General features: G+C 34.1%; 1 protein-coding gene across 12 annotated transcripts in view; it reads left to right on the top strand.

The window, feature by feature from the left end:
* LOC118192707 (protein phosphatase 1 regulatory subunit 16A-like) overlaps window positions 1–25909 on the top strand; it is a 460297-nt gene that overhangs the window by 74657 nt on the left and 359731 nt on the right. Inside the window, exon 1 of one of the 12 annotated variants that reach the window (XM_085822145.1) lies at window positions 9796–9900. The exons of the other annotated variants lie outside the window; for them this stretch is intronic. The gene's annotated coding sequence lies outside the window, so the exon portion shown is untranslated. Of the gene's footprint in view, window positions 1–9795; window positions 9901–25909 lie in introns of those variants that run through there. 12 annotated transcript variants of the gene reach the window in all.

The following is a 25909-nucleotide window of genomic DNA, read 5'->3' as shown; positions in this document are numbered from 1 at the left end:
CTTAGAAAGTCCTCCACGAAGGCATCCCTCCTCTTAGGCAGATAGCCCTAGTGTGCTTTGCCATAATTAAATACACACACATACACACTTTTTAACATACGGGAAAACTCATGGAGCTAGCCTATTCGCCAGGATTTGTACTCGGATCGAATTATCAGCGTTCAACTGGCTTATTCTGTCGGCGACTAGTGGGCGTGTAAGTCAAATTTAAGTTTAAAAGACCAATTAAAAGTTAAATGGATGAAAGCCAAATCAGCGCGAAGCTTGAATTTTTGTTGCTGTTGTGCACTGGTGTGTATGGATACAGTGTATTGTTTATTAACTGCAAGTTGCAGTAATTTGTGTTTACATCCAGTTGTCAAAATCCAGGTCAGATTAAAAGTAAAGTACGCTCGTTTTGTTAGTGTGTTATCCAAGATAACTTGCCAGAGGCAGATAAGGGGCTGAAAATTAGATAGCAGTGAGGAAGTGGCCGATGTTTTATACGTAAAAACGGAATGCTTTCATGTATAACTATTACAGTTAAACAGTAGTTATCTGAACTTCAGAATTAGGAATTCCGGTTATCCGAACTGATTGTTCTCCTTCCTGCTCAGGATAAAATGAAACGTGCTTTTAACCAACTTATGAGCTTTTAATTTTTTTCGGTGGTTTGAATGCTATAAAAATAGTACCTCCACTACATATTTTATAAATAAACTAATTTAGATAAGTGCGTATGACCATATATTGGCCAGTAATACTCGACAGTAAGCCTATGAACAATAATGGAAAAACATTTATGTACTTTTTATATATTATTAAGGACTTATTTAATTTAGTTTTACGAACCAGTTATTTTATGTTAATTTGCTTTGCTGTCTTTCTCGCTTTCCATTTTCCCGCTAGAATGCAAATTTCTAGTTCGCGTGTGTTCCAATGAGGTAGAAAAGAAGGTAGCATTTAAAGGACATTTTCAGAGGAAAGAATCAGAGCGTGATTCGTCTGCTGAAGGCCACGTTTGCTAATTGGTTCTCTTCAGAGCAGTATATCTGCGGGCGTTGCGTAATTATCGCCATTAGACTTGTCACTCTGATGTTAGGTCAGAGTGAACTTGCGCGTTTTGCGTCTGTGTAGCCTTTCGGTTAACTTAGTCATAATTTAAAATTGGTTAAGCCATAAATGCTGGCTGTTCTGTAAGCACGAGTAGTGCCTTCTGTTAACTTTTATTTGAGTTAAATAAACAGGTCTTTTATACCTTTTGTACATTTCTGTGGTAATTATAAGACCTAGCGATAATTCGCTTTAGTCTTAGGGGTCTGTTCTATTTTATGCTTCCCAAGAGACGAAACTCTATATTATAAACCTTATTTTGAATATATAAACGTAATGTTCTTTATTTACTCCATGAGTCATTGCGTAGTGATATCAGGTGCTCCGTAGATTAAACAAATATTTTCTTAAGTAGCATGCTACGCATTGAAAAATTACAGTTTCAGTATAATTTCTTTTTATGTATATTTCTTACTAACAGTGGTTACGGAAGCTAACTGTGATACCAAAGGGCACGGGTTCGAATCTCGGAGAAAGCATGGTTGTATTTGTCCGTCCCCTCATAGGAGGCAAAGGTGCCCACCTATTAGGTGCCTCTATAATGAAGTGACTATCGCTACTGGCCTTAGTAGTGGCCAGCGTCTGTGGACGGGTTAGGCCCGCCTTTGAGGGAACAAATTTCTTACTAGCGTATCGTTTGCACTCGACCCGAATTAACATAATTTAGTTTATCTCCCAAACCAGAATAGATAACTTTATTTTAAGGCGCTTTCGGTATAACGTTTCGTTTTCTTTGGAAACGTTTATAGAAATAAAAATTATTAAAGAATTACTTTGCCTCTTTTAAACTGGTCTATAATTCGAAAAATAAATTAAAAAATGTAAGGCCTTATCGGAAAGCAACATTTTGAGAATATGTCGAGACTTGTTATGTCCAACTTTAGGTTTTTCCCAGATGAGGCTTTTTTTAAAAATCGCACCCATGTCAGCTTCTCATGATTGGATAGGTGGAAGGGCACCCTTTTCATTCAGAGTCAGTGCTAAAGCGGAAATGTGTCGGGAAATCGTGTGACCGTGAAAGATTTGTGAAGTCGTGATGCAGTGACGTTTCGCCCTTTTAATTTCATATTCAGCTTTGCTTAGATGCAGCATTAATATTATTGGCATTTGATAGCCAGTGCAATAAATATGAAAGCTTTTTTGCTTTTACTTTCTTGTACGAAATAAGGGAAATCTTGTAGTTGCGAAAAATTTCGGTTATCAGATTTTAACGGAAATAGCCATTTTGATCGTTCCCGAATCCATTTTTACTACTTTTCCCGTCACGTCTGTATATACGGAGAGAATAAAGGATTCTTTATTCCAAAACGGATTCGAAATGGATTTTTATGACGTACGTATCACGTATAATTCAAAAACGATTAGCCGTGTGACGTTGACATTTTTTTCAAGATCACGTGAATGAGAAATCCCCTAGTAACGTAATATAAGGTAGCGGCCACTAAAATTGAAATTGCATAAATTTGTAACATTAAAAGTGTAGTATTTGCTACGCGCACTGAAAAGGGTGAAAAAGAAATTTTATTTTTATTTTCTCTTTTAATGATTGTTCAGAGCTTACCAGAATTACTTGCTTACCTCTAATAACCAAGTTAAAAGCCGGGAAAATCAAAATTTGAAATGCGTATTCTGGTTTGAATATTACAGTCAGTTCACAAAGGGAATATCTTAAACCTCTTTCAATTATCTTGTGTTTGTAACTGTATAATTAGATTAAAAGACGCTGAAAATGTTCCACATTAAAGATGAAAGTGCGTTAGAAATCGTAAATGTTCTTAATGAGTTTAGCAGTGCTAAGAAGCTGCGAAGTTTTCTTTTATATATATATATGTTATTGACTTGGGCATGGTGCTTCTTTTTTATATTCTAATTTGATTACGAATCTACTTTCTTGTGCGTTTAATTGCTAAGTTACGTGTTTTATGTCTCTGCTTTTTTCCCTCATTGTCACTTATTTCTTCCTTTTCTTTATGGGCTTTAATTGCTGTTAAAAATTTATTTTATTATTAATTTTTTTTCCAAACCTTAATGCCTTTGACTTTTATTGCGCACTTTGCATTTTCGAGGTCCTGTTTATTTATTTCAAAGAGCATTTAAATCAAATTAATAATTATTTGCTTTAATCTTGCTATTCATTTTTAATCATGAAAAAAGTAATATTCATTTTACATTCTTAAGAAAAAAGAGCCCTAAATATTTTGGTCTTGTTAAGTTGGAAAATGAGTTTAATTGCCTGGGAGTTTATTACATCGAATTAGTTAATATAAGAGAAACATTTTTTTTTACATGTTGTAATTTCGTGAGTGCTTTGAAAAACATTCGTTTTTGAATAAGGAGGGAAAATGAATTTTATTTGCAGTTTCCTCGAACATTGTAAAGAAAATTGTAAATTAAATAAGATCTTACTGTGCTAACCATTGCAGTGCTTTTTCGGCGTTGTGACTTAACCAAATGCAATGAACCGCAGCCAAATACACAAAATAAAATCAACGGGCATTTGCTACTTTTTGTACGCTGAATGCGAATATACCAGTTAAAATCTTAATTCAAATTTGCTCACCGACGGCCGAGCGGTAACGTCGCTGAACACTGGTAGTTCGGTCCGAGGTTCAAATCCCGTGAACCAGCTGGCTGTATTTGCAGATTCGTGGTTTTCCCCATGTCCAATTTGTATGTATACGACCCAGTTTCCGTTAGAAAGCCCTCGACGAAGGCATTTCTCCTCTTAGACAGATAGCCCTCGAGTGCTTTGGAGTAATAAAATAAATCAAACTTAATTTAGAGAATCCTTAACAGTATATTTAATGGAAAACTCATGTCATAGTCACAGAATGTGAACAGTTTGCCCTTTTTGCAAATACAGTAAAACCTCTCTAAGCGATACGTCATGCGATAAGCAGTTTGAGATAGAAAGGAATTTAATATAAGCTGAGCACCTGACGATCGAATATAAAGCTCTGAAAATAAAAATGTAGTTTTCTAGTTATTTTTTATGCTAACAAACACATTTATGGATTTTTTGGGGGTCATGTTAATTTGCATATTGATTGTTATTGCGCAATAAGTAATCTGTTTTACTCAATTTATCTATAATTAATTTTCTTTTTAAATGAGTCAAAGAAAGACCTGAATAGTAGTTTGCTTTTAGTTTTCCCTAAAGATACACTGTCTTTAACACTGCGTATGTGTTCGAAATTTGCTTCGGTATTTCCTTATTATTATTATGGTCCCCATTATGTAAATGGCTCCAAGATTATCGACGATAACCACGGTCACATTAGAGTCGTGCATCACGACAAGAGCTCTTGAGTAGACCAATAACATCGTAGTATTTCAGTCGTGTTTCTTTTTATTAAGTAGTAAAGAGGCTAGTGGTCTCAAACTCATATTGCCCGTAGGCCGCATGCACGATCTGAAAACAACTGATGAGCCATACTTTTTCTTTAAACAAAATTAATAAAAATTTAGTATTTTTAACAAATTTTAAATTTCGCTTACTGAGTATTTTTCAAAATATACATAAGCAATAATAATAGTGTCACAAAGGAAAATATATATATATAAAATCTGAAAGGTTTCAGATTTTAAATTACATCCAAAGGGGCGTAATTTATATTCCAAAGGCGTTTTTTGGCGTCCAAAGGGTCGTCCAAAATTCAGTTCAAGAGCAATATTGAAAAATAGTTTTAAATTGAGCATATCGTTAGAATTTACGATACGCAGTCTCACACGCTGGAGATAAAAGTATTTTTTTTTGTACAACGTTGCCATTGCTCCCTTTGAAATCCTCGAGTTTGTTAATCAAAAATTCGTTAAAGATTTACAAAATATGAAATCTATAATAAAAAAAATTCCAAATTTCAAATTTGGGCTTCCACATGCCCATATTTGCAGTAGGATTACGACATTCAAAATTCGATGGCTCTAGGTACGGTTGCTTTATCACAGTGCGAGAAACATACATACTACATTTGTGCACATTATTCATTATTTAATTTCTTCAAATATAATACAGGGCGATCATATTTAGTGGCAACAGTTTGAAAAGTGAAAAGGACGTTTCTAGTGAACCACGGACCCTCACGGGACTGGAGGAAACGGCGTTCGCCAAAGTCCTCATCTTCTTTCTTCTTGCTTAAAAGCAAGATTGCTACAGATAGTGAACCAACGCAAAATCGCAAAACGAAAACAATAGTCCTTCAGGGACAAAGCCCCTTTGGATAAAAATCTGAAAGGTTTCAGATTTTAAATTATGTCCAAAGGGACTTTTTTTTAACATTTTGTCTGTTACCTGTATCACGTTCTTCGAACTTAAACCATAAAATTCAGTTCAAGAGCAATGTCGCAAAATATACACATACATTTATCCAGATTTTTCATTATTCAATTTCTTCAAATGTAATGCAGGACTCTAACATTTGGTGGCAACAGTTTGAAAAGTGAAACGGCCACTTATAGTGAAACAACGCAAAATCGCAAAGCGAAAGCAGTAGTCCTTCAGGGACAAAGCCCCTTTGGACTAAAAACTACCAACTCAACCGTTAGTTCCAGATTCGGCGGATTTTTGCATGGACATAATTCGTCTTGTCCCAGAGTAAATTTCTTTATGTTAAAGTTTATTAATTTAAGCATGTAGCTTTTATGCAGTGTTTGTATTTTAATTAAATACATTTTTTTAAGTGTTCAAAGTTTAATTTGAAATTTAAGTTTTTGTCAGTTATTTACAATTTTCAGCTAGCCGGTAAAAAACGCTACGAAAGAAATTATGGTAACTTTCTTAATTTTTCAAAGAAATTTTCCAAGTTGAGATAAAACTTGAGACTAAATAATGACAATGTAATCTCTTTGAGTTTATTAAATTTAATTCGACGCATAAATAAAAATGCATTTGTTTATATGTAAATAATTATAAACTTCTTTTATTTCATACTACAGCTTGACGTTTGATGGCATTTCGATTTTTTATAAAGTTCGTAGCCTTGGAGAAAAGATTACCTTCATCACAGATTGTAGATGTTCATCGGTCAGTAGGGTTTTTAATTTATTAACTTCGAGATTTACTAATGAGAATAAAGGAAATTAAAAGATTAGTTTCCCAGAATGTTTGCATCAGAGTACACAACGGAACGAAATCTGCTCGAAATTCGCGGTAACCTGCTTGAGTTGGTCAGCTGAAATCTCTTATCACTGTTTTCAGCTCTTTTGTGGTTTTGGTCGATCTGTATGAATTTAAATCTTTAACATAGCCTTATAAAAAAATTTTAGTGGTGATAAGTCAGGGCTGTAGGGAATCTCCAGCGAGATTTGGGAAACTTCTTGCGATCACAGGTTTGTCATAGTGACTTCTGAGCAAGTCCAAAATGCCTCCTGTTGAATGTGGAGGAGCTTCGTCCTGTGAAACCATGTTTCTTGAATCCAGTGTTTGTGGTAGGCATCAGGAATGAACCATGCTCTCAAGGAGTCTAGATAGCTTTCGGAATTTAGGCCTGGACCAAAAAATACAGTCCCCAAAGATCTTCACAGAAAGCACACCAGACAGTTTTTGGATGAAGGGGCTTTTCAACGAGAAATTCTGGCTTTTCGATCGACATAGCATCCAATCAGAAGTGTGCTCCTCAGAAAAATAATATCGAAACAGTTGATACGAGTGTCAATCATTTCACACATGGTGTTGGCGAACTCCACTCTCTTTTTTTCCAATAGCATCTGGGCCGAGAGGTTGTCCTATATGAATTTTATAGGATAAAATATCAAGATCTTTGAAGACTATTCTCCATGCTGTGACTGCACTAATGTCAAGTTGTGCCAAGTATCGAGTTAATGGCTCTTTCTCCATTATTGATTTGACATTGGTGATGCTTTCGGGCATCCTTGCTGTCTTTTGTTTGTTCTTGGCCACTCTGTCATAAGCCACTGAACCTGTTTGTTCAGAATTGCCAATTAATGGTCTTAACGTGCTTGAAGATGGATATTGCATATTTTTAAAGGCACTAGACTCACTTCTGCGTGTTTTGGCAGATCTCTGGTCACAAAGAAAAAGAGTTTTGACGAAAAATACACGCTTTTCGATTGAATATCGTAGCCAGATATCAATACCGATTTTGCGAAAACAAAATATGTTCAAAACTAACCAGAGTTTGTAAATAAGTTTCTTTTGGATCCCTGCACTTTAATACTCAATTTCACGTCACTAGCTCCACTACTTTCTTTTTTATGATAAGTCAGTAGCTAGAATTATTCAACTAAAAGATCGCGTTATTTAAACAATATTGGTACGATGAACCGAGAACAAATATTTATTAGAACAAATATTCCTTGAAGCACCCTGTATATGTATGTAAGTGAATTGTGTGTATGTATACGTAATGATGCTTAACTTAATTGTCATGTTAAGTAATGGTTCCATGCATAAAAATGCTATTATCTTATCCTTTGAAATATCATGCAGACGCCAGGTGTTATCTACTTTCGCGCGAGTTTTATTGAAACATTTAGTACTAAATGCGGATACTGATATAGCAATCTTTTCTCTACTGTGTGTGTGTGAAGTTTGAGTGGAGTTTTCGTGAGTTTCTCCTAGTTTCATTTAAATGTAGATGTTAATCCTTCGATAAGCTGGTAATTTTGTGCTTTAAATAAGCAATATTTCTATAAAAAATAGTGTTATTGTCTGATGTAAAAATTTTATAGGTTATTATACGGAACTGTTTTCGGAAAATTTGTGAAAAATATTAAAAAATAGAAATTTTTAAAATAAAGAATAAAAAATGTGCGAATTATATTTGGATTAAGCCTAAATTTCGAATTCTGGAAGAAGCAATCTAGTAAGTTTAATAAAAAAAGAGATATTATTAATAAATATATATCAAATTCAATTAACATTGAGAAGCTAAAATTTTGAGAGCTAATTTTTAAAAAAGTACTCGTGCGATTTTTACAAAACTTGGCAGTTTGACTAATTTGAGTCGTAGAATCGAAATATGGGGAAAAAAAAAAAAAAAAAAAAAAAAAAAAAAAAAAAAAAAAAGAGGCATGATATTTCAGAAAAAGGCCGATTTTGTATCAAAATACCAACATTAAAAACAATGCTATATATAAATCTAATACATATCTTAATTTGCGCTTTCGAGAGACATGAAAAACACCAGCTGAATTTCGTCAATCGGCCCAGTAGCACGGGAGATATTGAACTGGCCTTGTTTTTTTCCCCCTACCCGCAGTGTACTTCGCATTGTGGGGAAAAAAAAAAAAAAAAAACCCTGGTACCTAGACCATCAAATTTTGAATAATATAGTCCTTCACCCTAACAATGTACGCCTTGAACATTTTGAATTTCGAATTTGTTTTGTTAGTTTTTTACTTCATATTATATAACTTTAATAATTTTTAACACAACGATTTGAAAGCCTGCAGTGATAACACTTGTTCGAAATAAAACATTTTTATATCCAGGAAGCAAGACTGTTGCTATTTGGAGAAATACAAGATATTTATCTTTCAGATTTAATAAACAAACGCGTCTCTTTGAAAGCAATGTGTTGCCGTGGCCGGTAATAAAATGGAAGATTCAGTTATCATTTGTGGAATCAACATGAAAGATTCAATAACTCCGTTGAATAATTCACTTAACACCTAAGATACTTTCAGATTAATATGGAAGGTTATTAAGTAATAAACTAAGCGATTTAAAAGTAATAAAACACAGATCTTAAGAATATTTTCCCTACTTTATAATGTTATTGATTTAAATAAACATATATTAAAATCTTTAGATGTCTAATTAGAAATATTCAATATTTTTAAGAAATTACACTGGCTGGATTCATTAAAATCATTATATACTTTTTCTTTTTTATAAGTTTTTAAAGAAATATTATAACGAATATAAAAATATGTATGACAGCCTCTAACACTATAGGGAATCGTATAAGATGATGTTTTTAAATATTTTGTGATTTTGCTGTCGAATCTAATTGTATGTGGCGTGAGTGTGAAGAACGTGATATGTAATAAATAAAGTTAATGAATAAAAAGTTTATAATAAAAAGATAAAAAAACTTTTTCGCCATCTTGCTAGAAAAACAATATTGGTACGATGAACCGAGAACAAATTGGAAAAAATACAAAAATGTATACCAACACTAAACACTACACCCGGAATTCTAAACATGTGCTGCTATGCAGCTTTAAAAAAAAATAAAAATATGATTTATGTTGAAGTGTATGTGGCGTAAGGGCGAAGAATACGATGCTTAATAATAAAGCTAAAAAGACGCCCCCCCCGGCCTCCAAAAAAGTTAGGAATGATGCTAGAGCACATTGGTAGACTGCAAGTTCAACGAAAGCGTAAAAAAATTTAACAAACTCTTTTAGGCGACCTTTCAGATTTTTATTTTTCGTTTTTAACTTTATTAAGAATTAGTTGATTTCAGAAACGTTTATGCAACGTAATTAAAAGCCAGTTTACGTTAGAAAATCCTTTGCGAAATTATTCTCCAACTTAGGCATAGTTTAGGCATAGTGTTCCATAATGAGCCAACCCACTCAAATTTCTGTCAACTATAACTAGGTATTGTTTATCTTCAGTACAATAATATGCTGTAGGTGTTATAGTATTTATCTATTCTTCTCTTCATGGCCATATCTTATCACATTCGCGTCCCATTCCTTCTAACTCCTTTTGACATTTTTAGTTTATCGATGACTACTTTACGAGTTTCTGTGCTCGTACACTAAGAGTCAGAATTTATCGCCGAGTGTTTGTTGAAAAATAGTGGAGTGTTTTGAATCTGAAAGGAAAAGACTAGGGTAATATTTTTCTTCTTCCGTTGCTAGATTTGAAATTTTGCATTACTTTATTTTAAAGAAAGTGCTTTGTTGTTTATGCAATATATTTTTATAACGCCTTGCGTTTAGGAAATGTATGAAGATAATTTAACTGCTACTGATAGCTTTTGCTAAGAGCATGGTAGGTTCAAAATGGAAAACTGAGCTTTTATGTAACGTGAAGCGATTTGCAATACTTTTTTTAGGTGGTACTGTTCTGAGATGAAATTAATGATTAATTGAGTTGCCAAAAAACTGAAAACTTACTTTGTGCCTTTTTAAATATATATATTTTATTTGAATGCCGTATGTCATTAAATAGAAAGCTGGAAACCAGTTTTAAAGAATTCTGAAACTGTTCCAAAAATCACTATTCTGAATCTCTCCCGTATAATGTTTCATCTTTAGATTTAGCAGCTTCAAAATAAGCAAAACAAAATTCTTTTACTAAACTGAAAAGGCTGGTAAAAGAATTTTGTTTTCCCTGTTTTACAAATAGAATATGGCTTTCTATGAAATTATTTTGGTTGAAAGTATAAATTCAGAAAAATATACGAGTTGTTAAACCTTTCGAAGGAAACTTTCGAGATTTTTCTTGTTTTCAATTCAGGGATTTTAATTGCCTTTCCATAATAGGAATATTGAGAGAAATATTTGTTGCAAGCCTTCTGCGCAAGCCACCCAGTAAAATAAGCGCAACTTTAATCAGTCAAATGTCTTCCATTCTGCTCGATGACCTTTTACTGTCTTTCTGGTAACTTTATGATTCCGCCCTTATAGAACTTCTCGTCTGTATCGACAAAAAATTCAACCAAGTGTGATTTGAGGTCATCGTTATTATTGAAAATTTTTACCATTTAAGAAATTTTGTAAACCTCGAAATGAATGATAATCCGATGGTACAAGGTGGGGCTATATGGGGGTTGCAACATTATTTTCCAACCAAGCTCCAGTAATTTCTTTTATATTGCTAAAGAAGTGTGAGATCTCGCATTGTCGTGATGGAACATGATTCCTTTGCGATTTGCCAATTCTGGGCTTTTCTCTTTGATTGTTTTCTCCAGTGCATAAGGTGTTAATAGTAAACATCTGACTTGATCGTTTGGTTGCTTGGAAGCAGCTCAGAATACACACCTTTGTAATTCCATCAAACTGACAGCATGAAGCTTTCGATATTATTTGTGCTGATTAATCAGTTTTGGACCATGATCTTGTTCGATTAATGTTAGTGTAGGTTGTCTGTTTTTCATTACCAGTGATAATTCGATTCAAAAAATGGTCAACTACATTACGTTTGAAATGCGTATAGCAAATGTTGATTTGTTGTATTAAGTGAATTTCTGTGTATTCATGCAGAACCCAAATATCGAGAAATATTTGTTGCAAGGCTTCTGCGCAAGCCACCCAGTAAAATAAACGCAACTTTAATCAGTCAAATGTCTTCCATTCTGCTCGATGACCTTTCACTGTCTTTCTGGTAACTTAGTCCAAGACATCTGTGACTTTCATTTGTTGTGTGATACACTTAACCTTTTTGCCATCTCTGGCAACAGTTATATTGCGATTCAATTCAATGACTTTAATTTTGTCATCAACTTCAGAAGGTAGACCAGAACGTTGATTATCTTCAAGTGAAAAATCTCCCCAATTCTGATGCATGTGTTCTGTTAAGCAATCAACATCATAAACTTCACATATCTCTTTGTGGCTTTTTTGGAAACGCTTTCACGAAAATAAAAAAAAGTAAAATAGGTATGTCAGAAATGTTTATTTTTGCATCCCGTGTTAAAATTGACCGTAAACTAAGAGTTGGAGGGGAAGGGGAACATGGAAATTGTTTCTGTAGCAACCTTAAGTGTCAGCTGGCAAATCTTAAATATATATATATAATAATATCATTTTTTTCATTTTAATAATATCATTTTAAACAAATTATTTTAAAATATCATTTGAAATATGAGGAAGTGCTATTTAAAAGTTTGACAAAAAAAAGGGGTATCTCATGACCCGTAAGAAATGTAATAAAAACATTTAAAAATAGTAAAATTAGCTCTTAAATGTTGGAACTCGTATATTACCTTATATTCTGTGATAATAATCATAAAAGCTTGAACATGAGAACCACAGTTTAAAATTAGATACCACAAGTTTATACACTATTATTAATGTAGTTTAGATTTATTCTTTTTCAGCAATTTATATTTCTTCTTCAGATGTAGTTTTGAATTGAAGTCTAACATTTCTTTTTTTACATAAATAATCAATGCTTTCTTGAACGCTTGATGTAGCGAGCCATACATTTTAGTTGAATTCTAGTAATTTTCTATAAAAGCATTCTAAATTGTTTCTAATTCTAAAATTCTAAAATTTTTTTTTTTCATGTCAGAGTCTTTTGTATTTTCTTTAATTCCATTTTTGACATATTACCAGTAGCAAAATTGACATGGGTAGTTTCACATGGGTATGAAAACTCTTTCATTTCACCTCAGTTTGGTTTGAAATCCAAAAATCTTTTTCTGAATGCTTTGCAAAATTTTTCAATTAGTTTAACGTTTCTATGGGTCATATTATCTTATTTATAGGGCAGCAACCTTTATTCGAAGTCACCTGTTTCTGAAATAGTTGTAGTTCTTGTATGAAGTCAAGAACTATTAGTAAATCCACATAAATAGATAAATTGGTACCTTTTATGTAATTTCATTTTTAAATGCTTAAGATATTTATTGAAATATTCAAGTGTCAAGTCATTCAACCATATATCGGTAGTCAACCTTTTATCGTTATCATAAAGCTTGCATTTCTTCGTTTTCTGTCAACAAAGGATTTTTCTTTTTTAGCATTTACCTACTTGCCGAATAGATAAGGCTGCTGAACACTGCTTATCTGATCCAGGTTCGAATCTAAGCAAACGAACTGATTGCATGGATGTTCCCCTGGTTCTGGCGAAAAATCGAGCCAGTTTCCCTTAGAAATTCCTTTTCGAATATATCTTCTTAGGTAGATATCTCTTGTATGCTTTCCCATAATCTTAATCTAATAAATTCATGTTCAGTTTTGCCGGATGAAAAAAAGTATTTGCAAGGTTAAAATATGACGCTGTTCCACGAAGCGAGTTATTTCAGAAGGTATATTATTGATTTAATAGTTATGGCTTTTTGCTAACGAGACTGAACCCCTATTGCACTGATTCGATTGTGTGATTATTCGAATGCCTACTGTTATTTACTGTCCCTCATAAAGCTCCGTGTTATTCTGTCTACATACGTTGATTAAAAAGAAAGAAGAAACTTATATAATACATTCATTAATCATTATGTGTCTATATATATCCACTCTGTTACTCGGCTCAGTGATCTCAGTTTCTTTATTCTTATGTTTGTAAATTGTGCATTTTTTGCTTCAAAAATGATTGAATTATGTTGTTCTTACCTTCCGATTAAGGTTTTTATGCCTTTAGTAAACCTGCATGCAATGTTTGTGGAGTTATCAACAATTTTAAAGGTGTTTAAATGCAGCTAAGCCTAATTATTTTTGCGTTGGCAGACATGTTTCAAACTTGGCAAAATAACGCATTTGTTGCCAATCTAGAGAAACTAAGCTTCGCAACAACAAAGATAACGCCTTCTTTTATTATTGCGAATTAAATCATGATTAATCCATTCTGGAATGTATTCGAGGAAATAAGTGTTTAAGATTTACTTAGTAATTTTTAATATAAATATTTTGAGTTTTTATGTATTTTTGCCTTGTCGGAAATGAGAACTGAATTAATTGAATGAGAAATACTGAATCGTCTGTGAAAAACTGTTTCTTTTTTGTTTTGTTTGCTTAATTTCTTTTATACATCGTTTTAGATTAATTATAGTATGTGACTCGAACATGTGGCAACGATTAGATAAGTTTTCAAATGATATAAATTTATATGCATTCTGAGTTATAATATGAACGAAATGTAACGCTATTAAGTGAACCTAGCGCCAGAGTGTCGCTATGGTAAACAAATATAGTGATTTTTATAGAGTGCATTTATTCTATTGTGGTGTATGCACTATCGACGTAGTAGATTTAATTCAATCCAATAAGTTTATAAATGAAATGCAAGAAAAAATGCATATAATTTAATATTCCGTACATGGGGTGTACACATCAGATTTTTTTTCTGGGACTCATCAAAATCTGCCCGATCACACTTATCCACCGTTATCGGTCCAAGGGGTAAGGAGCCTTCTCGACTTCGTTACAGTTAAAAGGAGAAAACGGCCGAACTTTTGCCACCCGACGCGCTTCTACTCGGAGAGGTCTTATCTAGGATACGGTTCGAGTGTACTTCACCCCCCCCCAAGAGCCGAGGTTTCCAGACCACAAGATCTTAATGAGTAGCAGTAAATGATCCTGGAAAGCGTGGTGTATTTAAATCGAATAGAATTCTTTAAGCTGCTGTTGTTACTTTTCACTCACACAACTCTGTTTTTGTTAAAGGTGCGATTCATGCAAACTGGTATTATAAATAAAATATCTTTTAGAGTAGGGCTTATAGAGTTTTTTAAACTAATAATTGATCATTTATTTCTATTAAATGGTAACAGTAATAAATGTCACTGCAACAGTAATAAATGTACATGGATTGTGAAAGGGAAATGGAGATGATAAAAGATGATTAGAAAGAACTAGTGAATAATAACCATGTAACCATTGTAGCTAAAGAAAGAATATTTTTCTGTGATTTCCAAAATGTGACAGACTTTAAACTTCTGTATCTTTGATTCCCAAGTCATCCAGAGACTGAAGATGGCGGCAATTTTGCAGAGTATTTTGATACTATTTACAAGCTGTTTCAGATGATTATTACGTGCAAAATTCTCACTGGGAAGGATTTTATTCTCAGTTTTTGAAGAGAAATGAAAGTTTTGGATAAAGCTTCCTTTTACCCTAAGGAATAAGACTCCGTTCCAGGCAATATCGATTAGGCAGGGTATTTAAGTTGACGTCACTGTCGAATATATATGGTTGCAAGTTTATTTCTGAGTGAGGAAAAGTGTTATGCGCGATTAAGCAAGAACTCTGTTTTTAGTTCTCTTTCTTCTGTTAGATCTTTTTTAATGGTATTTTTATTATTCTTAATATCTCTAGTTTTAAAGACTGAATTTTTAATATGGGGTACTTGAAATTGGAAGGTTTCCATGTGTTATGTTAGGTTATAAGGTTTTACTGGATCTAGTGGAAGTTAAATCAGTCCCAAACCCCTAGCAGACGTGAAGCGAGTTATCGCTGTGTCTGAAAGTAACAACAGAGACTTCGAAAGATTAAAATAAACTTTTATTTATTTATTTAAAACATGGACTTTGAACATAAATGCACGTTCTTGTGCTAACAAAGCCAACCACAACTCGTGTTGATGCAACTAAAGTAACAGTCAAATTCCAGTTTAAAACGTAGAATAGTATTCAAAGGCTACACAATTTTAAATCTAAGCTGGCTTTTTACCAGCGTATCAAATTCAAATGTTGGCAGCAATAACGCAAAGCCGAATAATTACAAACTTATCAGAGCTGGTAGGAACGAATGTAACGTGCCGCGAAAGCAATCCCCAAATCCCACCTTAAATATTATCTTACAGACTTACATTCTGGTGAGGAAACGAAAAGGAAAATGTATGCTAAAGGCTGAAATCGTAAATAACTGGTTAGTTTTCAAATGATAACCTTACATGGTCATGAATCTAAAATAATCGCGTTGACAGTATAAAAAGTAAAAGAAGCCATATGTGTATTTACTTCTGTATAAAATAATTGCGGGCAGTTTTGCCTTTATATCCTATAATGCAATACTTGCGGTATTATTGTAACTCCTAATTTTTCTTTTAATAAAAGAAATTGGAGAGGTACAAAATACGTGCATGCCCAACGAGACCAAATGTGTTACATGATGAAATGGGAACAGCCCAATTTCAAATCCAGTACTTTCCTGAAAGCAATCCCGACCATGGACTTGCGCGTTTTGGTGCTTTGTTTTATTGCATATAAAACGCATTAATGAAAAGCATGGTTTTTATTATTCCGTAATCCTTTAATGCGTGAGACTATACAGTACTAATATACGGATACTTTTTGTCATTGCTTTATTAGATTAACACTCAGAATCTCCTACTTTTATATGTAAAGAGGAAAAATACAGTACGGCGGTACAGTGTATTTTATTATGACTTTAATATTTCATGTAATGCTAATAATATATCTGTTTTTCGTATAGCGAAACGGAAACTTATTTCCTTGAAGGCACAGAAAATATTAGTAAATCCATATAGCAATAAGCGGCTAATGAAAAAAGGGAACGGTTGCATCGAAACGAATTGGCATTTAAAAATTCATAGAAAATCTCCTGTTTAATATTCTTTTTCAGCATTCTAATTTCAAATGAAGGAGGGTTGATTTTATAATGTTACGAAAATTTCAAGGTATTATAAATTTATAGATTTTCCTCTTTCAGAAGTTTAAGAATATTAAAAGTAAAATGATCGGTAAAAAAAAAATCTGTTTTAGAAATATTGGTAACTTGTTTGCTTATTCAAAAGCAGCAAAGCAGATGTGGGGAGCTATCTGCTTGGGAGAGAGGAAGAGCCTTGGAAAGCTTTTGAAGGGAAATTTACTCGTATTTACATTGGTAACTTAGTATTAGATACTCAGGAGTAATTTTTGTGTGGAGGATTATTTTCTAGTCTAATCTGATTGCGCAAAGAAGAAACTTTTGCCATAATTATTTCGATAAGCAAGTGTATGGGCGAAAATCATTAAAAGTACCACTTAATTATTAAATGATAGTAAAAACTAAATGAAATTTTGTAATAGTCTCTTCAGGGTGTACTTATCATGGAGAATCTGTATGCCAAATTTCTTATCTCTGGGACTCTACATCTCTGTCTCATACGTAAATATGCGCATAAGTAACGGATGCAGTCGTTTTTTTATTACTACAGGTTAATAAGCTTTAACTTTTGATACAATAAGCTTTGTTTAAATATGCACATTATTGTAATATCGCGTTATAAGGTATATCTTCCGCCTTCTTAGCATGCCTTTGTGGTGTAATGGTTAGCACGCTCAATGCATATTCTAGAGGTCCAAGGTTCGAGTCCCGGCGAGGATATTACACAATTTTCATGTGTCCTGTTTCGAAATAACCTAGTGTCTCTACAGTGGCGCCCGAACTAAAAAAGGTGGTTAATGATGATTCTTCACCACCGGGATTGGGCGATTGGGTTCCCTAAACCCCAGTCGCCCTTTAAATAGGGGAGTATATAAGGTATATCTCCCACCTTCTTAGCATGCTATCGTGTTGTAATGGCCAGCACACTTGGCGCGTATTCGAGAGATTCGCGGTTCGAGTGCCGGCGAGGGCATTGTTTGTTTTTCACGTCTCTCAGTATAAAAAATCCTAAAGTCTCTACAGCGTTATATGTAGTTTTTGGTATTATCTGCAATTTCAGAGACAGCGGTAGATACTGAAACATACTACTTGAGCAAATCGGCCGATGATTGAGATGTAGAAATATATTCGTTTCTTAGTTCTGAAAAGAATAAAAATAAATTTTCTGTAATTTAAAAGCGTACGTTTATTCAAGTATGACTAAACCATAGAAGTCTTATATATAATAGTTCTGTGCTCTGATTAAAAAAGAGAGAGAGAGCACACAAGCGGTCGAATAAATGGTATCGGTGTTTACAGTCTTCTGTTCTTCAACTGATAGCTCTTTTTATGTGTTATAAAATTAGACTTGAATTTAATCGTAAATTTTTTTCAAAATCGCATTTGGATTCTTATGTACAGCAATTCAAAGTTGGAAAAGAATTCGAGCTTTTTTTTTTGTGGTTAAAGAAATTCAAAGTTATTAAAATATCATACACTGCTTATGCATATGGGAGGGGAACCGATACAATTAAAAATAATATATTCATATAAATATTTATATATATGTAAATTATGTACCATGTGATAGGGTGAAAAATTTTAATGTATAGAAGGCCGACCTATCTAGGGAGTACAGGATACAATTGAGTTTAGGAAAATTTTGTTTTTGGTGAAAAAGTGAAATCATACATTTGCTATAGCGATTTAAAAATACATTATTTTTAATATCTATGTATAAATGTAATTAATTATATAAACACGATTACATTTATAGTCCGTTACTTTGGGCACTTCTAAGCTATTCCTCCCTTACCGCAAACTACATCTCATAACCATGGTAAGGAGCGCTGTAGAAAAAAAGTGGAGTACTGTAATTTAAAAAAATTCCTTAAATTTCTCTATGCAGTGAGGACGACATACGTTACGAGCTTAATGAGGAAAGGATTATTATGAGCGTTTTAAATTATGGAGGGTTTGGGGGAAAAAGGGGGAGGAGAAGATGTCTAAAAGATATAATTTTATTCCCGTTTTTCAGTATTTTTCCTTTGTAGTTTTTAGAGGTATAGATCAATAATTATCGTAAACGTTTTTTCAGAAATAATCAATTATAATTCAGGGTAGATAATTACAGCTAATCTTTTTTTGGCTGCCATCTCCCCAGACAACCATCTCTGGAAGCAAAGGAATATTTCTGAAAATAAACAAACATTGAATTTAATTTTTCTAAGCCGACACAAGACCGAAATCGTCCGGAATCGTGTCCGGCCATCTTAGAAAAGATTCACTGTATTTGTATTGTTTAATTTTGTATATAGTTATTTTTATGACATTTTAAGAGAAATAGATCAGGTAAAAATATTCTTTTTGAAGATATATATATCAAAGCTAAATCCAGTATACGAAATGGATGCTTTCCCTACAAAATGGGAGCAGGATTAAAAATTTAAAAGTAATTTTTTTGGGAATCTATTGCAAGGTATAAGAATTTTTAGATTTCCTAGTACGAATAAGGTACGAGAATTTATTATTTCCCAAAGCATTTCATATTTTTAGGAATTGGAAATTCTTAGCTTACGCTCAAGAGAAGGAATGCATTATATGGAAATAGATTATGTACAAATAGATTATGTACTTTTTTGTTTATTTGTTCTTACTTTGTTATATGGGGATTATGTTGTTGTCTGCAATAATTCTGAGACTTTTAAAAGTTCGTCATGTGTATAATATTAAGCATCTTGTATATGAGTATGTTATTGTTATGTATTTTGCATATATTTAAATAATTTTAGGGAAATTGTATGTAAATTATAATATCTCTCGTATAATGTAACTTGAAAGGCCTCAAGAGTGCGAATCGCTGGGGGGGGGAAGGGTTTTTCAGAAGTAAGTTCATTTAACATTTAAGTAAATGGCTATCTCGCCAAAATAATAGCGATAATTTGTCGCCAAATTTAGTTAGAAACATGGAGGTAAGAAAGGACTTCCTACCTCCTTCTAACTTCCTACCTCCATGGTTAGAAATCGTCAAAAATCGCTAAACTTAATGACTATTTAGCGACGCTTTTGGTCCGGTTCCTATGTAACTGTAACTAAACTGTGTATGCCTCGCAGCAATTTCGAGAAATCGAATCTATTTGAAATTTCGTGGCGAACGGAGGAAAACTGTATAAGAAAGGAGAGAGTATCCGTTTTCTGTTTAGCTCAAAGTAATAGGAAATCACTGTTGGGAGCTTATGCATGTGAGGCTTTTTTTATGCCTTGTGTTCAGTGTTCTTAGTACTTTGAAGTAGTAATTACTGATTCTGATCTGCGCTACTAGGAAGATCTGTACAAATACTTTTATCTGAAAAGGGCCCGAACTGTTAAGTGAACTAAAATTTCTCAAACTGTTGTTGACAATGTTCTAGTATGAAAAGGCGTTGTGATATGTGTGTACAAGTCGGGGGAGATCCTAATCCATATTAAATTATGAGCCTTGTACACTCACTTCCAAAAGTTAAGCACGAAGATGTTTAAAAAAAAAAAAAAATATTACTCCTTTGATTGACACAAAATTCGGCAGGAAAGTAGCATATATATTTATGCGTAAAACAAAATCAATAATTATATACAGAAACGAAAACAATATTAAAGTTTTGTAAGTTATCAGATAATGACATACTGGAGACTTAAACAGAATTATGTATAAAGTGAATATAAACAGCATAAATTGAAAAAAAAATGACATTAATAAGGTATTTGATCCCCCCCTCATCTGTATACAAAATTTACACCTTGTGACCATGCTTTCAATTAGGTGGTCAACCACCGCAGAATTAAGCAATCGCCATTCTTCTTGTAGAGCAGTTTCCAGCTCAGTAAGAGTGGCTGAAGGTGGGAAACATGAAGATACAGCATGGCCGAGAGCATCCCAAAGATTTTCAATAAGATTAAGGCGAATATGCTGGCCACGCCATACGCGCAATCCCTTCACTCTCCAGGTAGACATCGACGATGTCAGCTCTATGGGGACGTGCGTTATCGTCCATTGAAACAAAAGTAGGGCCAACTGCTGCAGCGTACAATCTCAAAATGGGTTCTAGGACTTCATCTCGATACCGGGCAGCCGTCAAAGAACCCCGTTTAAAGATGTGCAGGTCGGTGCGGTATCCTAATGAAGTCCCTGCCCACACCAGAATGCTTCCGCCTCGGAATGCGTGATGTTCGGTGATGTTTTGGGACTGATTGCGTGTTCATTGTTCACGCCATATCCTTATACTCTTGTCATCTGGCTCCAGAGCAAATTTTAACTCAGCAGTAAACATGACATTGCCCCAGTCAGACACATTCCAATTGACATGTTCCCGGCACCACTCTAATCGTGTCTCTCTTCATTGGACGGATAGAAGAACACAAACTCGAGGTACCCGGGCGTACAGTCCACTCATATGTAATCTTCGGCGTACATTAGCTGCAGATATCGCCTTACCAATGGACGCTGTAACCATAGATGTCACACGTTTGCAGGTCGCTCTGCGATTTCTCTTGGCTACAATAGCAATATATCGATCTTCTGCGGGGGTTGTAACCCTTGGGCGACCGACTACGGGCCTCCGGACAACTGTCTGTGTGGTTTGGAATTGTTTCCATAACGTGGAATTACAGAATAATGAACGCCGAAGAAAAGAGCAACATCTGTGATCGACTGTTCTGCTTCAATGCGCCCCACAGCACGCCAGAGCTCAGAATCTTCCATTCGTCTTCTGGAAGTTATAGAAACACGTATGTCTTGAAACCAAATTGTACGAAAGTTTTAAATACCTTCTATCAGCACTTACAATCAACTTCTGTAACCCTTCATAAAGCTGGCTTCTTATAAGATTGCCTTTTTTGCATATTTCTTGGCATGTAAGCGCGATTGGCTGTTACCTAACATATTTGCATACTTCCATCTACCTCTGCAGCGAATTGCATCCTCATCAATTCTGATTGGCTTCCGGAAATTAGCATTTTCCTCTCCGTGCTTAACTTTTGGGAAGTGAGTGTATTTTTCCGTCCGAGTCCGCCTTCCGAACACAGGGCTCTTAATTTTTACTTCCTTGTACGAAGTAAAAAGGAAGTATTGAAATCGAGAAAAGTTTCAGGCAACATATTTCAACGAAAATATCCATTTTGACCGCTATCGAATGCAATTTAACGATGTTTTTGCGTGATATCTGTACGTAAGAATAAAAGACCCTTTTCCTCCAGAAAAATTATAAAACTGCTTTAAAATGAATTCTGAAGAGAATTTTTCGTGGCGTCTGTACGAACGTATGTACGTACGTGCGCATCTCGCATAACTCAAAAACGAGTAGCCTCAGAGCGTTGAAATTTTGTATATAGAACTGCTATAACATGTAGATCTGCACCTCGTATTTTGGTTGCGATCGGCCGTACCAACGTACATAAATATATTTATATATATATATATCCACTCTGTTACCCGGCTCAGTGATCTCAGTTTCTTCACTCTTATATATTTGTAAATTGTACATTTTTTGCTTTAAAAATGATTGAATTATGTTCTTTTTATCTTCCGGTTAAGGTTTTTATGCCTTTCGTAATTCTGGAAGCAATATTTGTACAATTATCAACAATTTAAAAGCTGTTAGTGGGGTTAAGTTTTAAATAACATGGCGGACATATTTGTTTACATTTGAAACAGCAGAATTGTAGATTTGTTGCCAATCTAGAGAGACTAAGCTTCGCAACACAAAAATAACGCCTTCATTTATTATTGCGAATTAAATCATGCTTAATCCTTTCTGGAATTTTTTCGAGGAAATAAGTGTTTAAGATTTACTTTAATTTTTAATGCAGATATTTTGAGTTTTTATATATTTTTGCCTTGTCGCGAAGTGAGAACTGAATTAATTGAATGAGAAATACTAAATAGTCTGTGAAAAACTGTTTCTTTTCTGTTTTGCTTGCTTAATTTCTTTCCTACATCGTTTTAGCTTTATTATAGTATTTGAATAGAACATGTGGCAACGATAATTCTTCAATTGATATAAATTTTGTGCATTCAGTGTGTCGTTATAGTAAGCAAATATAGTGAATTTTAAAGAGTGCATTGATTCTATTGTGTGTGTGTGTGTGATTATGGCAAAGCCTCGAGGGCTATCTGCCTAAGGGAAGTGATGCCTTCGTGGAGGACTTTCTAAGGGAAACTGGCTCGTATACACGTTACACATGGGGAAAACCACGAAAACGCCCATGCAGCCAGCCCGTTCGCGGGATTCGAACCTCGGACCGAACTACCAGTGTTCAGCGACTTTACCGCTCGGCCGCTGGTGGGCCCTTGATGATTCTATTGTGGTTTATGCGCTGTCGACGAAGTAGATTTAATTGAATCCAATCAATTTAAATGAAATTCAAGAAAAAAATTTGTATAATTTAATATTCCGTACAAGGAAGTCATGTGGTGTACACATCAGATTTTTTTCTTTTGTACTTAAATAAAGTGAATATAAACAGCATAAATTGAAAAAAAAATGACATTAATAGGGTATTTGATCCCCCCTCATCTGTATACAAAATTTACACCTTGTGATCATGCTTTCAATTAGGTGGTCAACCACCGCTGAGACTGGGCTATATTGTTATGTATCATTCCACACGATTTCATAAAATTGTAGTTCACAATTTCTGAGAATCCGTCATATCTTGCATATAAAAGTACTTTCGGACATGGGTGTATATGAAAGCTCTAAACAGGTTTGAAAGGTATTTTTGTTGCACGAATCGAATTTCATATCGTGTCAAAATAAAAAGTAATATCTTGGGGGAAGTATTTAGTCAACATCCCATAGGAGAATTTAAAGTGTGTGTGGGGGGGGGAAGTAGGTGCAGCAGCGTATTGAAGAATTATTTTCATTCAGTAGGCCTATTAGTTTATTGAGCAGATAATACCGTTGAACATTGTCAGCTCGATTTGGCTCGAATTCCGGCAAACGTGCTTACTTAGTCACTTTTGTGGTTTTCTCAGCCAGTTTCCTTAAGAAATCCCTCTATAAAGATCTCTCTTAGGCAGAAAGGTTTGCCATAATGAAGTTAAACGTATTAAATAAATATAAAAAATTTGCCAACTGGCGTTGATTCATAAAAGAAAAGGGAAGATGGTTTGGTTTATTAGATTACGGCAAAGCACTCGAGGGCTATCTGTCTTAAGAGAGGGATGCCTTTGTGGAGGATTTTTTAAGGGAAACTGGCTCGTATATACGTTACACATTGGGAAAACCTTGAAAACAACCCATGCAGCCAGCTCGTTCGCGGGATTCGAACCTCGGACCGAACTACCAGTGTTCAGCCATGTTACCGCTCGGCCGCTGGTGGGCCAGAAAAGGGAAGAAGCAGTGCTATTATTCTAGCTCACCGTTTCACTCTTATTTTGAACAACTCATTTTAAATACATGATGCTGTGTTCTATCTCTTGAATATTTGGGGATTAATTCTTAAACTTAAAAACATATCGGAACTGTTTATTTAATTGTTTCAGGTGTTACTAGACTTTGAATATGAACATAAGACTGCAAGTAAAAAGAAAATTAACGGTTATAAGTGTATTAAAAAAATTTAAGGTTTTTAAATGATGAATCATCTTTGAGGGGTTATAATTGGAAGATAACAATATTTATGTCGAAATGAGAGAGCGTTTTCAAGTGATCTAGACAAAATGGTTGTATTTTGCCAATAACTTCTAAAATAAAATCTTACCAGTGACCGCTTAAGCACTGAACATTCGTATTTTAAACCCTATTCGAGTAACAGAGAATGGATTATCTTTTGATTTTCCGTACATGTAATATAATACCGAGCTAGCTTTCCCCACAGGAATTTTTCCACGAAGGCATTCCTACCCTAGCCAGATAACCATCGTATGCTTTGTTGGCAGTAATTCTAATCTAGCTATAGTTTTGTTTATCAAGAAGCGGAAAGATGTGCAGGTAATATTTTTTTTTTGTCGAGTTCCATAATTGAAATGGTATTGAATAGCAGGCAGATTCTGAGTATATTATTTTTTCATTTTTGAAATATATTTATTATTATATTTTAATTTTGTAAAAGCACTTTCAGGAATATAAAATTGTCTTACAAATGAGACCTTCTCTTATTCAGGCCAGTATGGTATTTTCTCGAAATATTCTTCATTTAGAAAGGAATATTCAAATATATATGTATTTTTCAGTTTTATAAATGATTGTAAAATAATGTATTATTATTTAGAAGGGAGGAAATTCATGATAGCAGAAAGAAAGTCATCTAGAACAGGCCTCGGTGACCTACGGCCTGCGGGTCACCGAGTGACCCATTTCATAATATCGACTGACCCACTTGAGTTTCGAAAATAAACTGTAATATATGAAAGTAAATTCTTAAACATAAATATGAAATGAGCAGTTGAAGAATATATAAGAAAATAAACCGAAAATAAATAATAACAATTACATTTTTGTTTACAAAACTGCAGTAACAAACATGCATTTTTATTTTTTCGAAATAAAAATTGTAACATAATTTTAAAAAGAAATCGATAAGTTTGGCTAAGCCGACTTATAATTCCAAAAAATTTGCCTTTCCGATTTTGTCCGCGTTTGGTTCAACTTAAAAATATGTGCAAATATTTTCATTCATGAAATTGAAGTAAAAACAGAAGCAGCCTAACTATCGACAATTCAGATGCTTGTATTCGTCTTAAGACGACTAACTGTAAGCCAGACTGGGCTAAATTGACGTCAGAAGTGAAGCATTAGAGGAGCCAATGGTATCGAAGAGTAAAATAAAACTCATTCAGTTATGCGTGTTTTTATAGTAATTATAATTTTAATTTTTATGTTTAAAGTGTACTGTAATTATTTCTCAGTAAAATTTATTTTGTTATTCACTAAGAAAGACTGATCTGGAATGAAAATACCACTGACTGATCCGAAACGTCTTCTTACACACATTTTGGTTGATTTTGACCCTCAGCCGAAAAAGATGTAAGAAAAATTAAATATGTAATAATACGAGTATTCGGGTATTAAAGCAAAGGTAAGTGAGAAATTGCATTGAATAGGTAATGGTAGTCTAAATCCTACCAGCAGCGCAAATCCCGATTATTTCTCTCTTTGAATTATAGGCTATGCTCATCCACGTGGAATAGTGGGATGAGTGGGTACGGCAAAGAGACGATCACCTTGTTTGGTTTTGTTAGCCAGGATATAGGTCAAAGTCAGCAACTTGTCGTGCAGTTGATAGCGATGCCTATGTTTGTCTAATTTGCAGGTTCGATCACGCGAACTTCCATTGCAAGAGTAGGAAACGAAGGAAGGAGTCTATAGTCCAAGGTCGGAGAGATACAGAAGTTCAGGGCGAAAGTGTCATTTACGTGCAAGGTTTCTTATCGGCTTTGCTGGTCTTTTTAATCTGTTTTATGAACTTTATTGAAGTTCTTTATTTACAGGTTTTAAATGTATCTCTTATGCTTTACTTGATATTTATCAATGGAAGGAAGAGGCATTTCATGGCCATCAGAAAATAATCACTGGTCTCGTAGGCTTTTGTGGTGTTTTGGGACCCTAGC

The sequence above is a fragment of the Stegodyphus dumicola genome, chromosome 8 (assembly GCF_044657685.1).
Source record: "Stegodyphus dumicola isolate Sdum_Otavi_A_Nest chromosome 8, ASM4465768v1".
Taxonomy (NCBI): Eukaryota; Metazoa; Arthropoda; class Arachnida; order Araneae; family Eresidae; genus Stegodyphus; species Stegodyphus dumicola.
The sequence above is the reverse complement of the archived record's forward strand: the minus strand, read 5'-3'. Positions and strand labels throughout refer to the sequence as shown.